Consider the following 9,822-nt stretch of genomic DNA (forward strand, 5'->3'; position numbering starts at 1 on the left):
TTTCTTGTTTCCCGAACCGAGCCGATCCATCACGTGGGTCATACGCCTCGCGTCCGAAAACAAACGAGGTTCTGCGTCTTGTAAGACATAAAAACAATAAGCATGGATAGTATTTTGGGTGCGATCATACCAACGCTAATGCACCGAATCCCATCAGAACTCCGCAGTTAAGCGTGCTTGGGCGAGAGTAGTACTAGGACGGGTGACCCTCAGATAAGTCCTCGTGTTGCACCCCCTTTTTCGTTGCCCGTCTGCGTTTTTTTATGTTTTAGGTGCGTTTTTTTTTTCTTTCTTGCTATATCCATGCTCGGGCGGCCTCCGGTTCAATGTTTATTGTTTTCTTGTTTCCCGAACCGAGCCGATCCATCACGTGGGTCCCACGCCTCGCGTCCAAAAGCAAACGAGGTTCTGCGTCTTGTAAGACATAAAAATAATAAGCATGGATAGTATTTCGGGTGCGATCATACCAGCACTAATGCACCGGATCCCATCAGAACTCCGCAGTTAAGCGTGCTTGGGCGAGAGTAGTACTAGCATGGGTGACCCCCTGGGAAGTCCTCGTGTTGCACCCCATTTTTCGTTGCCCGTCTGTGTTTTTTTTTTATGTTTTAGGTGCGTTTTTTTTTCTTTCTTGCTATATACATGCTCGGGGGGCCTCCAGTTCAATGTTGATTGTTTTCTTGTTTCCCGAACCGAGCCGATCCATCACGTGGGTCCCACGCCTCGCGTCCGAAAGCAAACGAGGTTCTGCGTCTTGTAAGACATAAAAACAATAAGCATGGATAGTATTTCGGGTGCGATCATACCAGCACTAATGCACTGGATCCCATCAGAACTCCGCAGTTAAGCGTGCTTGGGCGAGAGTAGTACTAGGATGGGTGACCCCCTGAGAAGTCCTCGTGTTGCACCCCCTTTTTCGTTGCCCGTCTGCGGTTTTTTATGTTTTAGGTGCGTTTTTTTTTTCTTTCTTGCTATATCCATGCTCGGGCGGCCTCCGGTTCAATGTTGATTGTTTTCTTGTTTCCCGAACCGAGCCGATCCATCACGTGGGTCCCACGCCTCGCGTCCGAAAGCAAACGAGGTTCTGCGTCTTGTAAGACATAAAAACAATAACCATGGATAGTATTTCGGGTGCGATTATACCAGCACTAATGCACCGGATCCCATCAGAACTCCGCAGTTAAGCGTGCTTGGGCGAGAGTAGTACTAGCATGGGTGACCCCCTGGGAAGTCCTCGTGTTGCACCCCATTTTTCGTTGCCCGTCTGTGTTTTTTTTATGTTTTAGGTGCGTTTTTTTTTCTTTCTTGCTATATACATGCTCGGGGGGCCTCCAGTTCAATGTTGATTGTTTTCTTGTTTCCCGAACCGAGCCGATCCATCACGTGGGTCCCACGCCTCGCGTCAGAAAGTAAACGAGGTTCTGCGTCTTGTAAGACATAAAAACAATAAGCATGGATAGTATTTCGGGTGCGATCATACCAGCACTAATGCACCGGATCCTATCAGAACTCCGCAGTTAAGCGTGCTTGGGCGAGAGTAGTACTAGGATGGGTGACCCCCTGGGAAGTCCTCGTGTTGCACCCCCTTTTTCGTTGCCCGTCTGCGTTTTTTTATGTTTTAGGTGCGTTTTTTTTTTTTTTTTTCTTTTTTGCTATATCCATGCTCGGGCGGCCACCGGTTCAATGTTGATTGTTTTCTTGTTTCCCGAACCGAGCCGATCCATCACGTGGGTCTCACGCCTCGCGTCCGAAAGCAAACGAGGTTCTGCGTCTTGTAAGACATAAAAACAATAAGCATGGATAGTATTTCGGGTGCGATCATACCAGCACTAATGCACCAGATCCCATCAGAACTCCGCAGTTAAGCGTGCTTGGGCGAGAGTAGTACTAGGATGGGTGACCCCCTGGGAAGTCTTCGTGTTGCACCCCCTTTTTCGTTGCCCGTCTGCGTTTTTTTTTATGTTTTAGGTGCGTTTTTTTTTTCTTGCTATATCCATGCTCGGGCGGCCTCCGGTTCAATGTTGATTGTTTTCTTGTTTCCCGAACCGAGCCGATCCATCACGTGGGTCCCACGCCTCGCGTCCGAAAGCAAACGAGGTTCTGCGTCTTGTAAGACATAAAAACAATAAGCATGGATAGTATTTCGGGTGCGATCATACCAGCACTAATGCACCGGATCCCATCAGAACTCCGCAGTTAAGCCTGCTTGGGCGAGAGTAGTACTAGGATGGGTGACCCCCTGGGAAGTCCTCGTGTTGCACCCCTTTTTCGTTGCCCGTCTGCGTTTTTTTTATGTTTTAGGTGCGTTTTTTTTTCTTTCTTGCTATATCCATGCTCGGGCGGCCTCCGGTTCAATGTTGATTGTTTTCTTGTTTCCCGAACCGAGCCGATCCATCACGTGGGTCCCACGCCTCGCGTCCGAAAGCAAACGAGGTTCTGCGTCTTGTAAGACATAAAAACAATAAGCATGGATAGTATTTCGGGTGCGATCATACCAGCACTAATTCACCGGATCCCATCAGAACTCCGCAGTTAAGCGTGCTTGGGCGAGAGTAGTACTAGGATGGGTGACCCCCTGGGAAGTCCTCGAGTTGCACCCCCTTTTTCGTTGCCCGTCTGCATTTTTTTTATGATTTAGGTGCGTTTTTTTTTTTCATTTTTGCTATATCCATGCTCGGGCGGCATCCGGTTCAATGTTGATTGTTTTCTTGTTTCCCGAACCGAGCCGATCCATCACGTGGGTCCCACGCCTCGCGTCCGAAAGCAAACGAGGTTCTGCGTCTTGTAAGACATAAAAACAATAAGCATGGATAGTATTTCGGGTGCGATCATACCAGCACTAATGCACCGGATCCCATCAGAACTCCGCAGTTAAGCGTGCTTGGGCGAGAGTAGTACTAGGATTGGTGACCCCCTGGGAAGTCCTCGTGTTGCACCCCCTTTTTCGTTGCCCGTCTGCGTTTTTTTTTATGTTTTAGGTGCGTTTTTTTTCTTTCTTGCTATATCCATGCTCGGGCGGCCTCCGGTTCAATGTTGATTGTTTTCTTGTTTCCCGAACCGAGCCGATCCATCACGTGGGTCCCACGCCTCGCGTCCGAAAGCAAACGAGGTTCTGCGTCTTGTAAGACATAAAAACAATAAGCATGGATAGTATTTCGGGTGCGATCATACCAGCACTAATGCACCGGATCCCATCAGAACTCCGCAGTTAAGCGTGCTTGGGCGAGAGTAGTACTAGGATGGGTGACCCCCTGGGAAGTCCTCGTGTTGCACCCCCTTTTTCGTTGCCCGTCTGCGTTTTTTTTATGTTTTAGGTGCGTTTTTTTTTTCTTTCTTGCTATATCCATGCTCGGGCGGCCTCCGGTTCAATGTTGATTGTTTTCTTGTTTCCCGAACCGAGCCGATCCATCACGTGGGTCCCACGCCTCGCGTCCGAAAGCAAACGAGGTTCTGCGTCTTGTAAGACATAAAAACAATAAGCATGGATAGTATTTCGGGTGCGATCATACCAGCACTAATGCACCGGATCCCATCAGAACTCCGCAGTTAAGCGTGCTTGGGCGAGAGTAGTACTAGGATGGGTGACCCCCTGGGAAGTCCTCGAGTTGCACCCCCCTTTTTCGTTGCCCGTCTGCATTTTTTTTATGTTTTAGGTGCGTTTTTTTTTTCTTTCTTGCTATATCCATGCTCGGGCGGCATCCGGTTCAATGTTGATTGTTTTCTTGTTTCTCGAACCGAGCCGATCCATCACGTGGGTCCCACGCCTCGCGTCCGAAAGCAAACGAGGTTCTGCGTCTTGTAAGACATAAAAACAATAAGCATGGATAGTATTTCGGGTGCGATCATACCAGCACTAATGCACCGGATCCCATCAGAACTCCGCAGTTAAGCGTGCTTGGGCGAGAGTAGTACTAGGATTGGTGACCCCCTGGGAAGTCCTCGTGTTGCACCCCCTTTTTCGTTGCCCGTCTGCGTTTTTTTTTATGTTTTAGGTGCGTTTTTTTTCTTTCTTGCTATATCCATGCTCGGGCGGCCTCCGGTTCAATGTTGATTGTTTTCTACTTTCCCGAACCGAGCCGATCCATCACGTGGGTCCCACGCCTCGCGTCCGAAAGCAAACGAGGTTCTGCGTCTTGTAAGACATAAAAACAATAAGCATGGATAGTATTTCGGTTGCGATCATACCAGCACTAATGCACCGGATCCCATCAGAACTCCGCAGTTAAGCGTGCTAGGGCGAGAGTAGTACTAGGATGGGTGACCCCCTGGGAAGTCCTCGTGTTGCACCCCCTTTTTCGTTGCCCGTCTGCGTTTTTTTTATGTTTTAGGTGCGTTTTTTTTTCTTTCTTGCTATATCCATGCTCGGGCGGCCTCCGGTTCAATGTTGATTGTTTTCTTCTTTCCCGAACCGAGCCGATCCATCACGTGGGTCCCACGCCTCGCGTCCGAAAGCAAACGAGGTTCTGCGTCTTGTAAGACATAAAAACAATAAGCATGGATAGTATTTCGGGTGCGATCATACCAGCACTAATGCACCGGATCCCATCAGAACTTCGCAGTTAAGCGTGCTTGGGCGAGAGTAGTACTAGGATGGGTGACCCCCTGGGAAGTCCTCGTGTTGCACCCCCTTTTTCGTTGCCCGTCTGCGTTTTTTTTTATGTTTTAGGTGCGTTTTTTTTCTTTCTTGCTATATCCATGCTCGGGCGGCCTCCGGTTCAATGTTGATTGTTTTCTTGTTTCCCGAACCGAGCCGATCCATCACGTGGGTCCCACGCCTCGCGTCCGAAAGCAAACGAGGTTCTGCGTCTTGTAAGACATAAAAACAATAAGCATGGATAGTATTTCGGGTGTGATCATACCAGCACTAATGCACCGGATCCCATCAGAACTCCGCAGTTAAGCGTGCTTGGGCGAGAGTAGTACTAGGATGGGTGACCCCCTGGGAAGTCATCCTGTTGCACCCCCTTTTTCGTTGCCCGTCTGCGTTTTTTTATGTTTTAGATGCGTTTTTTTTTTCTTTTTTGCTATATCCATGCTCGGGCGGCATCCGGTTCAATGTTGATTGTTTTCTTGTTTCCCGAACCGAGCCGATCCATCACGTGGGTCCCACGCCTCGCGTCCGAAAGCAAACGAGGTTCTGCGTCTTGTAAGACATAAAAACAATAAGCATGGATAGTATTTCGGGTGCGATCATACCAGCACTAATGCACCGGATCCCATCAGAACTCCGCAGTTAAGCGTGCTTGGGCGAGAGTAGTACTAGGATTGGTGACCCCCTGAGAAGTCCTCGTGTTGCACCCCCTTTTTCGTTGCCCGTCTGCGTTTTTTTTTATGTTTTAGGTGCGTTTTTTTTCTTTCTTGCTATATCCATGCTCGGGCGGCCTCCGGTTCAATGTTGATTGTTTTCTTGTTTCCCGAACCGAGCCGATCCATCACGTGGGTCCCACGCCTCGCGTCCGAAAGCAAACGAGGTTCTGCGTCTTGTAAGACATAAAAACAATAAGCATGGATATTATTTCGGGTGCGATCATACCAGCACTAATGCACCGGATCCCATCAGAACTCCGCAGTTAAGCGTGCTTGGGCGAGAGTAGTTCTAGGATGGGTGACCCCCTGGGAAGTCCTCGTGTTGCACCCCCTTTTTCGTTGCCAGTCTGCGTTTTTTTATGTTTTAGGTGCGTTTTTTTTTTCTTTCTTGCTATATCCATGCTCGGGCGGCCTCCGGTTCAATGTTGATTGTTTTCTTGTTTCCCGAACCGAGCCGATCCATCACGTGGGTCCCACGCCTCGCGTCCGAAAGCAAACGAGGTTCTGCGTCTTGTAAGACATAAAAACAATAACCATGGATAGTATTTCGGGTGCGATTATACCAGCACTAATGCACCGGATCTCTTCAGAACTCCGTAGTTAAGCGTGCTTTGGCGAGAGTAGTACTAGGATGGGTGACCCCCTGGGAAGTCCTCGTGTTGCACCCTCTTTTTCGTTGCCCGTCTGCGTTTTTTTATGTTTTAGGTGCGTTTTTTTTCTTTCTTGCTATAACCATGCTCGGGCGGCCTCCGGTTCAATGTTGATTGTTTTCTTGTTTCCCGAACCGAGCCGATCCAGCACGTGGGTCCCACGCCTCGCGTCCGAAAGCAAACGAGGTTCTGTGTCTTGTAAGACATAAAAACAATAAGCATGGAAAGTATTTCGGGTGCGATCATATCAACACTAATGCACCGGATCCCATCAGAACACCGCAGTTAAGCGTGCTTTGGCGAGAGTAGTACTAGGATGGGTGACCCCCTGGGAAGTCCTCGTGTTGCACCCCCTTTTCGGTGCCCGTCTGCGTTTTTTTATGTTTTAGGTGCGTTTTTTTTTCCTTTCTTGTTATATCCATGCTCGGGCGGCCTCCGGTTCAATGTTGGTTGTTTTCTTGTTTCCCGAACCGAGCCGATCCATCACGTGGGTCATACGCCTCGCGTCCGAAAGCAAACGAGGTTCTGCGTCTTGTAAGACATAAAAACAATAAGCATGGATAGTATTTTGGGTGCGATCATACCAACACTAATGCACCGGATCCCATCAGAACTCCGCAGTTAAGCGTGCTTGGGCGAGAGTAGTACTAGGACGGGTGACCCTCAGATAAGTCCTCGTGTTGCACCCCCTTTTTCGTTGCCCGTCTGCGTTTTTTTATGTTTTAGGTGCGTTTTTTTTTCTTTCTTGCTATATCCATGCTCGGGCGGCCTCCGGTTCAATGTTTATTGTTTTCTTGTTTCCCGAACCGAGCCGATCCATCACGTGGGTCCCACGCCTCGCGTCCGAAAGCAAACGAGGTTCTGCGTCTTGTAAGACATAAAAATAATAAGCATGGATAGTATTTCGGGTGCGATCATACCAGCACTAATGCACCGGATCCCATCAGAACTCCGCAGTTAAGCGTGCTTGGGCGAGAGTAGTACTAGCATGGGTGACCCCCTGGGAAGTCCTCGTGTTGCACCCCATTTTTCGTTGCCCGTCTGTGTTTTTTTTTTATGTTTTAGGTGCGTTTTTTTTTTCTTTCTTGCTATATACATGCTCGGGGGGCCTCCTGTTCAATGTTGATTGTTTTCTTGTTTCCCGAACCGAGCCGATCCATCACGTGGGTCCCACGCCTCGCGTCCGGAAGCAAACGAGGTTCTGCGTCTTGTAAGACATAAAAACAATAAGCATGGATAGTATTTCGGGTGCGATCATACCAGCACTAATGCACTGGATCCCATCAGAACTCCGCAGTTAAGCGTGCTTGGGCGAGAGTAGTACTAGGATGGGTGACCCCCTGGGAAGTCCTCGTGTTGCACCCCCTTTTTCGTTGCCCGTCTGCGTTTTTTTATGTTTTAGGTGCGTTTTTTTTTTCTTTCTTGCTATATCCATGCTCGGGCGGCCTCCGGTTCAATGTTGATTGTTTTCTTGTTTCCCGAACCGAGCCGATCCATCACGTGGGTCCCACGCCTCGCGTCCGAAAGCAAACGAGGTTCTGCGTCTTGTAAGACATAAAAACAATAACCATGGATAGTATTTCGGGTGCGATTATACCAGCACTAATGCACCGGATCCTATCAGAACTCCGCAGTTAAGCGTGCTTTGGCGAAAGTAGTACTAGGATGGGTGACCCCCTGGGAAGTCCTCGTGTTGCACCATCTTTTTCGTTGCCCGTCTGCGTTTTTTTATGTTTTAGGTGCGTTTTTTTTCTTTCTTGCTATAACCATGCTCGGGCGGCCTCCGGTTCAATGTTGATTGTTTTCTTGTTTCCCGAACCGAGCCGATCCATCACGTGGGTCCCACGCCTCGCGTCCGAAAGCAAACGAGGTTCTGTGTCTTGTAAGACATAAAAACAATAAGCATGGAAAGTATTTCGGGTGCGATCATATCAACACTAATGCACCGGATCCCATCAGAACACCGCAGTTAAGCGTGCTTGGGCGAGAGTAGTACTAGGATGGGTGACCCCCTGGGAAGTCCTCGTGTTGCACCCCCTTTTCGGTGCCCGTCTGCGTTTTTTTATGTTTTAGGTGCGTTTTTTTTTTCCTTTCTTGCTATATCCATGCTCGGGCGGCCTCCGGTTCAATGTTGGTTGTTTTCTTGTTTCCCGAACCGAGCCGATCCATCACGTGGGTCATACGCCTCGCGTCCGAAAGCAAACGAGGTTCTGCGTCTTGTAAGACATAAAAACAATAAGCATGGATAGTATTTTGGGTGCGATCATACCAACACTAATGCACCGGATCCCATCAGAACACCGCAGTTAAGCGTGCTTGGGCGAGAGTAGTACTAGGATGGGTGACCCCCTGGGATGTCCTCGTGTTGCACCCCCTTTTCGGTGCCCGTCTGCGTTTTTTGATGTTTTAGGTGCGTTTTTTTTCCTTTCTTGTTATATCCATGCTCGGGCGGCCTCCGGTTCAATGTTGGTTGTTTTCTTGTTTCCCGAACCGAGCCGATCCATCACGTGGGTCATACGCCTCGCGTCCGAAAGCAAACGAGGTTCTGCGTCTTGTAAGACATAAAAACAATAAGCATGGATAGTATTTTGGGTGCGATCATACCAACACTAATGCACCGGATCCCATCAGAACTCCGCAGTTAAGCGTGCTTGGGCGAGAGTAGTACTAGGACGGGTGACCCTCAGATAAGTCCTCGTGTTGCACCCCCTTTTTCGTTGCCCGTCTGCGTTTTTTTATGTTTTAGGTGCGTTTTTTTTTTCTTTCTTGCTATATCCATGCTCGGGCGGCCTCCGGTTCAATGTTGATTGTTTTCTTGTTTCCCGAACCGAGCCGATCCATCACGTGGGTCCCACGCCTCGCGTCCGAAAGCAAACGAGGTTCTGCGTCTTGTAAGACATAAAAACAATAAGCATGGATAGTATTTCGGGTGCAATCATACCAGCACTACTGCACCGGATCCCATCAGAACTCCGCAGTTAAGCGTGCTTGGGCGAGAGTAGTACTAGGATGGGTGACCCCCTGGGAAGTCCTCGTGTTGCACCCCTTTTTCGTTGCCCGTCTGCGTTTTTTTTATGTTTTAGGTGCGTTTTTTTTTCTTTCTTGCTATATCCATGCTCGGGCGGCCTCCGGTTCAATGTTGATTGTTTTCTTGTTTCCCGAACCGAGCCGATCCATCACGTGGGTCCCACGCCTCGCGTCCGAATGCAAACGAGGTTCTGCGTCTTGTAAGACATAAAAACAATAAGCATGGATAGTATTTCGGGTGCGATCATACCAGCACTAATGCACCGGATCCCATCAGAACTCCGCAGTTAAGCGTGCTTGGGCGAGAGTAGTACTAGGATGGGTGACCCCCTGGGAAGTCCTCGTGTTGCACCCCCTTTTTCGTTGCCCGTCTGCGTTTTTTTTATGTTTTAGGTGCGTTTTTTTTTCTTTCTTGCTATATCCATGCTCGGGCGGCCTCCGGTTCAATGTTGATTGTTTTCTTGTTTCCCGAACCGAGCCGATCCATCACGTGGGTCCCACGCCTCGCGTCCGAAAGCAAACGAGGTTCTGCGTCTTGTAAGACATAAAAACAATAAGCATGGATAGTATTTCGGGTGCGATCATACCAGCACTAATGCACCGGATCCCATCAGAACTCCGTAGTTAAGCGTGCTTGGGCGAGAGTAGTACTAGGATGGGTGACCCCCTGGGAAGTCCTCGTGTTGCACCCCCTTTTTCGTTGCCCGTCTGCGTTTTTTTTATGTTTTAGGTGCGTTTTTTTTTTCTTTCTTGCTATATCCATGCTCGGGCGGCATCCGGTTCAATGTTGATTGTTTTCTTGTTTCTCGAACCGAGCCGATCCATCACGTGGGTCCCA

General features: G+C 49.0%; 29 non-coding genes across 29 annotated transcripts; all 29 read left to right on the forward strand.

The window, feature by feature from the left end:
* Positions 1 to 116: 116 nt before the first annotated feature.
* Positions 117 to 235, forward strand: LOC145027594 (5S ribosomal RNA). The gene has a single exon (XR_013675506.1). It is a non-coding gene; the product is annotated as a 5S ribosomal RNA (ribosomal RNA).
* Positions 236 to 453: 218 nt separating this feature from the next.
* LOC145025572 (5S ribosomal RNA) lies at positions 454 to 572 on the forward strand. The gene has a single exon (XR_013673583.1). It is a non-coding gene; the product is annotated as a 5S ribosomal RNA (ribosomal RNA).
* Positions 573 to 792: 220 nt separating this feature from the next.
* On the forward strand, positions 793 to 911 carry LOC145025656 (5S ribosomal RNA). The gene has a single exon (XR_013673661.1). It is a non-coding gene; the product is annotated as a 5S ribosomal RNA (ribosomal RNA).
* Positions 912 to 1,129: 218 nt separating this feature from the next.
* On the forward strand, positions 1,130 to 1,248 carry LOC145026126 (5S ribosomal RNA). Its single transcript, XR_013674118.1, has one exon. It is a non-coding gene; the product is annotated as a 5S ribosomal RNA (ribosomal RNA).
* Positions 1,249 to 1,466: 218 nt separating this feature from the next.
* LOC145025942 (5S ribosomal RNA) lies at positions 1,467 to 1,585 on the forward strand. The gene has a single exon (XR_013673933.1). It is a non-coding gene; the product is annotated as a 5S ribosomal RNA (ribosomal RNA).
* A 225-nt stretch (positions 1,586 to 1,810) lies between these two features.
* Positions 1,811 to 1,929, forward strand: LOC145026496 (5S ribosomal RNA). Its single transcript, XR_013674467.1, has one exon. It is a non-coding gene; the product is annotated as a 5S ribosomal RNA (ribosomal RNA).
* Positions 1,930 to 2,145: 216 nt separating this feature from the next.
* LOC145026238 (5S ribosomal RNA) lies at positions 2,146 to 2,264 on the forward strand. Its single transcript, XR_013674223.1, has one exon. It is a non-coding gene; the product is annotated as a 5S ribosomal RNA (ribosomal RNA).
* Positions 2,265 to 2,481: 217 nt separating this feature from the next.
* On the forward strand, positions 2,482 to 2,600 carry LOC145026389 (5S ribosomal RNA). Its single transcript, XR_013674364.1, has one exon. It is a non-coding gene; the product is annotated as a 5S ribosomal RNA (ribosomal RNA).
* Positions 2,601 to 2,820: 220 nt separating this feature from the next.
* Positions 2,821 to 2,939, forward strand: LOC145026517 (5S ribosomal RNA). Its single transcript, XR_013674487.1, has one exon. It is a non-coding gene; the product is annotated as a 5S ribosomal RNA (ribosomal RNA).
* A 218-nt stretch (positions 2,940 to 3,157) lies between these two features.
* Positions 3,158 to 3,276, forward strand: LOC145027257 (5S ribosomal RNA). Its single transcript, XR_013675187.1, has one exon. It is a non-coding gene; the product is annotated as a 5S ribosomal RNA (ribosomal RNA).
* A 219-nt stretch (positions 3,277 to 3,495) lies between these two features.
* Positions 3,496 to 3,614, forward strand: LOC145025647 (5S ribosomal RNA). The gene has a single exon (XR_013673653.1). It is a non-coding gene; the product is annotated as a 5S ribosomal RNA (ribosomal RNA).
* Positions 3,615 to 3,834: 220 nt separating this feature from the next.
* Positions 3,835 to 3,953, forward strand: LOC145026519 (5S ribosomal RNA). Its single transcript, XR_013674488.1, has one exon. It is a non-coding gene; the product is annotated as a 5S ribosomal RNA (ribosomal RNA).
* A 218-nt stretch (positions 3,954 to 4,171) lies between these two features.
* LOC145025710 (5S ribosomal RNA) lies at positions 4,172 to 4,290 on the forward strand. The gene has a single exon (XR_013673712.1). It is a non-coding gene; the product is annotated as a 5S ribosomal RNA (ribosomal RNA).
* A 218-nt stretch (positions 4,291 to 4,508) lies between these two features.
* Positions 4,509 to 4,627, forward strand: LOC145025777 (5S ribosomal RNA). The gene has a single exon (XR_013673776.1). It is a non-coding gene; the product is annotated as a 5S ribosomal RNA (ribosomal RNA).
* Positions 4,628 to 4,845: 218 nt separating this feature from the next.
* LOC145027190 (5S ribosomal RNA) lies at positions 4,846 to 4,964 on the forward strand. Its single transcript, XR_013675124.1, has one exon. It is a non-coding gene; the product is annotated as a 5S ribosomal RNA (ribosomal RNA).
* A 218-nt stretch (positions 4,965 to 5,182) lies between these two features.
* Positions 5,183 to 5,301, forward strand: LOC145026683 (5S ribosomal RNA). The gene has a single exon (XR_013674642.1). It is a non-coding gene; the product is annotated as a 5S ribosomal RNA (ribosomal RNA).
* Positions 5,302 to 5,519: 218 nt separating this feature from the next.
* LOC145026087 (5S ribosomal RNA) lies at positions 5,520 to 5,638 on the forward strand. Its single transcript, XR_013674082.1, has one exon. It is a non-coding gene; the product is annotated as a 5S ribosomal RNA (ribosomal RNA).
* Positions 5,639 to 5,856: 218 nt separating this feature from the next.
* Positions 5,857 to 5,975, forward strand: LOC145027174 (5S ribosomal RNA). Its single transcript, XR_013675110.1, has one exon. It is a non-coding gene; the product is annotated as a 5S ribosomal RNA (ribosomal RNA).
* Positions 5,976 to 6,191: 216 nt separating this feature from the next.
* On the forward strand, positions 6,192 to 6,310 carry LOC145027433 (5S ribosomal RNA). The gene has a single exon (XR_013675352.1). It is a non-coding gene; the product is annotated as a 5S ribosomal RNA (ribosomal RNA).
* Positions 6,311 to 6,527: 217 nt separating this feature from the next.
* Positions 6,528 to 6,646, forward strand: LOC145027398 (5S ribosomal RNA). The gene has a single exon (XR_013675318.1). It is a non-coding gene; the product is annotated as a 5S ribosomal RNA (ribosomal RNA).
* A 217-nt stretch (positions 6,647 to 6,863) lies between these two features.
* Positions 6,864 to 6,982, forward strand: LOC145025573 (5S ribosomal RNA). Its single transcript, XR_013673584.1, has one exon. It is a non-coding gene; the product is annotated as a 5S ribosomal RNA (ribosomal RNA).
* A 221-nt stretch (positions 6,983 to 7,203) lies between these two features.
* LOC145025432 (5S ribosomal RNA) lies at positions 7,204 to 7,322 on the forward strand. Its single transcript, XR_013673448.1, has one exon. It is a non-coding gene; the product is annotated as a 5S ribosomal RNA (ribosomal RNA).
* Positions 7,323 to 7,540: 218 nt separating this feature from the next.
* Positions 7,541 to 7,659, forward strand: LOC145027444 (5S ribosomal RNA). Its single transcript, XR_013675362.1, has one exon. It is a non-coding gene; the product is annotated as a 5S ribosomal RNA (ribosomal RNA).
* A 216-nt stretch (positions 7,660 to 7,875) lies between these two features.
* On the forward strand, positions 7,876 to 7,994 carry LOC145027193 (5S ribosomal RNA). The gene has a single exon (XR_013675126.1). It is a non-coding gene; the product is annotated as a 5S ribosomal RNA (ribosomal RNA).
* A 218-nt stretch (positions 7,995 to 8,212) lies between these two features.
* On the forward strand, positions 8,213 to 8,331 carry LOC145027283 (5S ribosomal RNA). The gene has a single exon (XR_013675211.1). It is a non-coding gene; the product is annotated as a 5S ribosomal RNA (ribosomal RNA).
* A 216-nt stretch (positions 8,332 to 8,547) lies between these two features.
* LOC145027399 (5S ribosomal RNA) lies at positions 8,548 to 8,666 on the forward strand. The gene has a single exon (XR_013675319.1). It is a non-coding gene; the product is annotated as a 5S ribosomal RNA (ribosomal RNA).
* A 218-nt stretch (positions 8,667 to 8,884) lies between these two features.
* Positions 8,885 to 9,003, forward strand: LOC145025456 (5S ribosomal RNA). Its single transcript, XR_013673470.1, has one exon. It is a non-coding gene; the product is annotated as a 5S ribosomal RNA (ribosomal RNA).
* A 217-nt stretch (positions 9,004 to 9,220) lies between these two features.
* Positions 9,221 to 9,339, forward strand: LOC145027269 (5S ribosomal RNA). The gene has a single exon (XR_013675198.1). It is a non-coding gene; the product is annotated as a 5S ribosomal RNA (ribosomal RNA).
* A 218-nt stretch (positions 9,340 to 9,557) lies between these two features.
* LOC145021408 (5S ribosomal RNA) lies at positions 9,558 to 9,676 on the forward strand. Its single transcript, XR_013669568.1, has one exon. It is a non-coding gene; the product is annotated as a 5S ribosomal RNA (ribosomal RNA).
* Positions 9,677 to 9,822: the final 146 nt, after the last annotated feature.

This window comes from Lactuca saligna, chromosome 1, assembly GCF_052625555.1.
Source record: "Lactuca saligna cultivar CGN05327 chromosome 1, ASM5262555v1, whole genome shotgun sequence".
In the NCBI taxonomy this organism is placed as follows: Eukaryota; Viridiplantae; Streptophyta; class Magnoliopsida; order Asterales; family Asteraceae; genus Lactuca; species Lactuca saligna.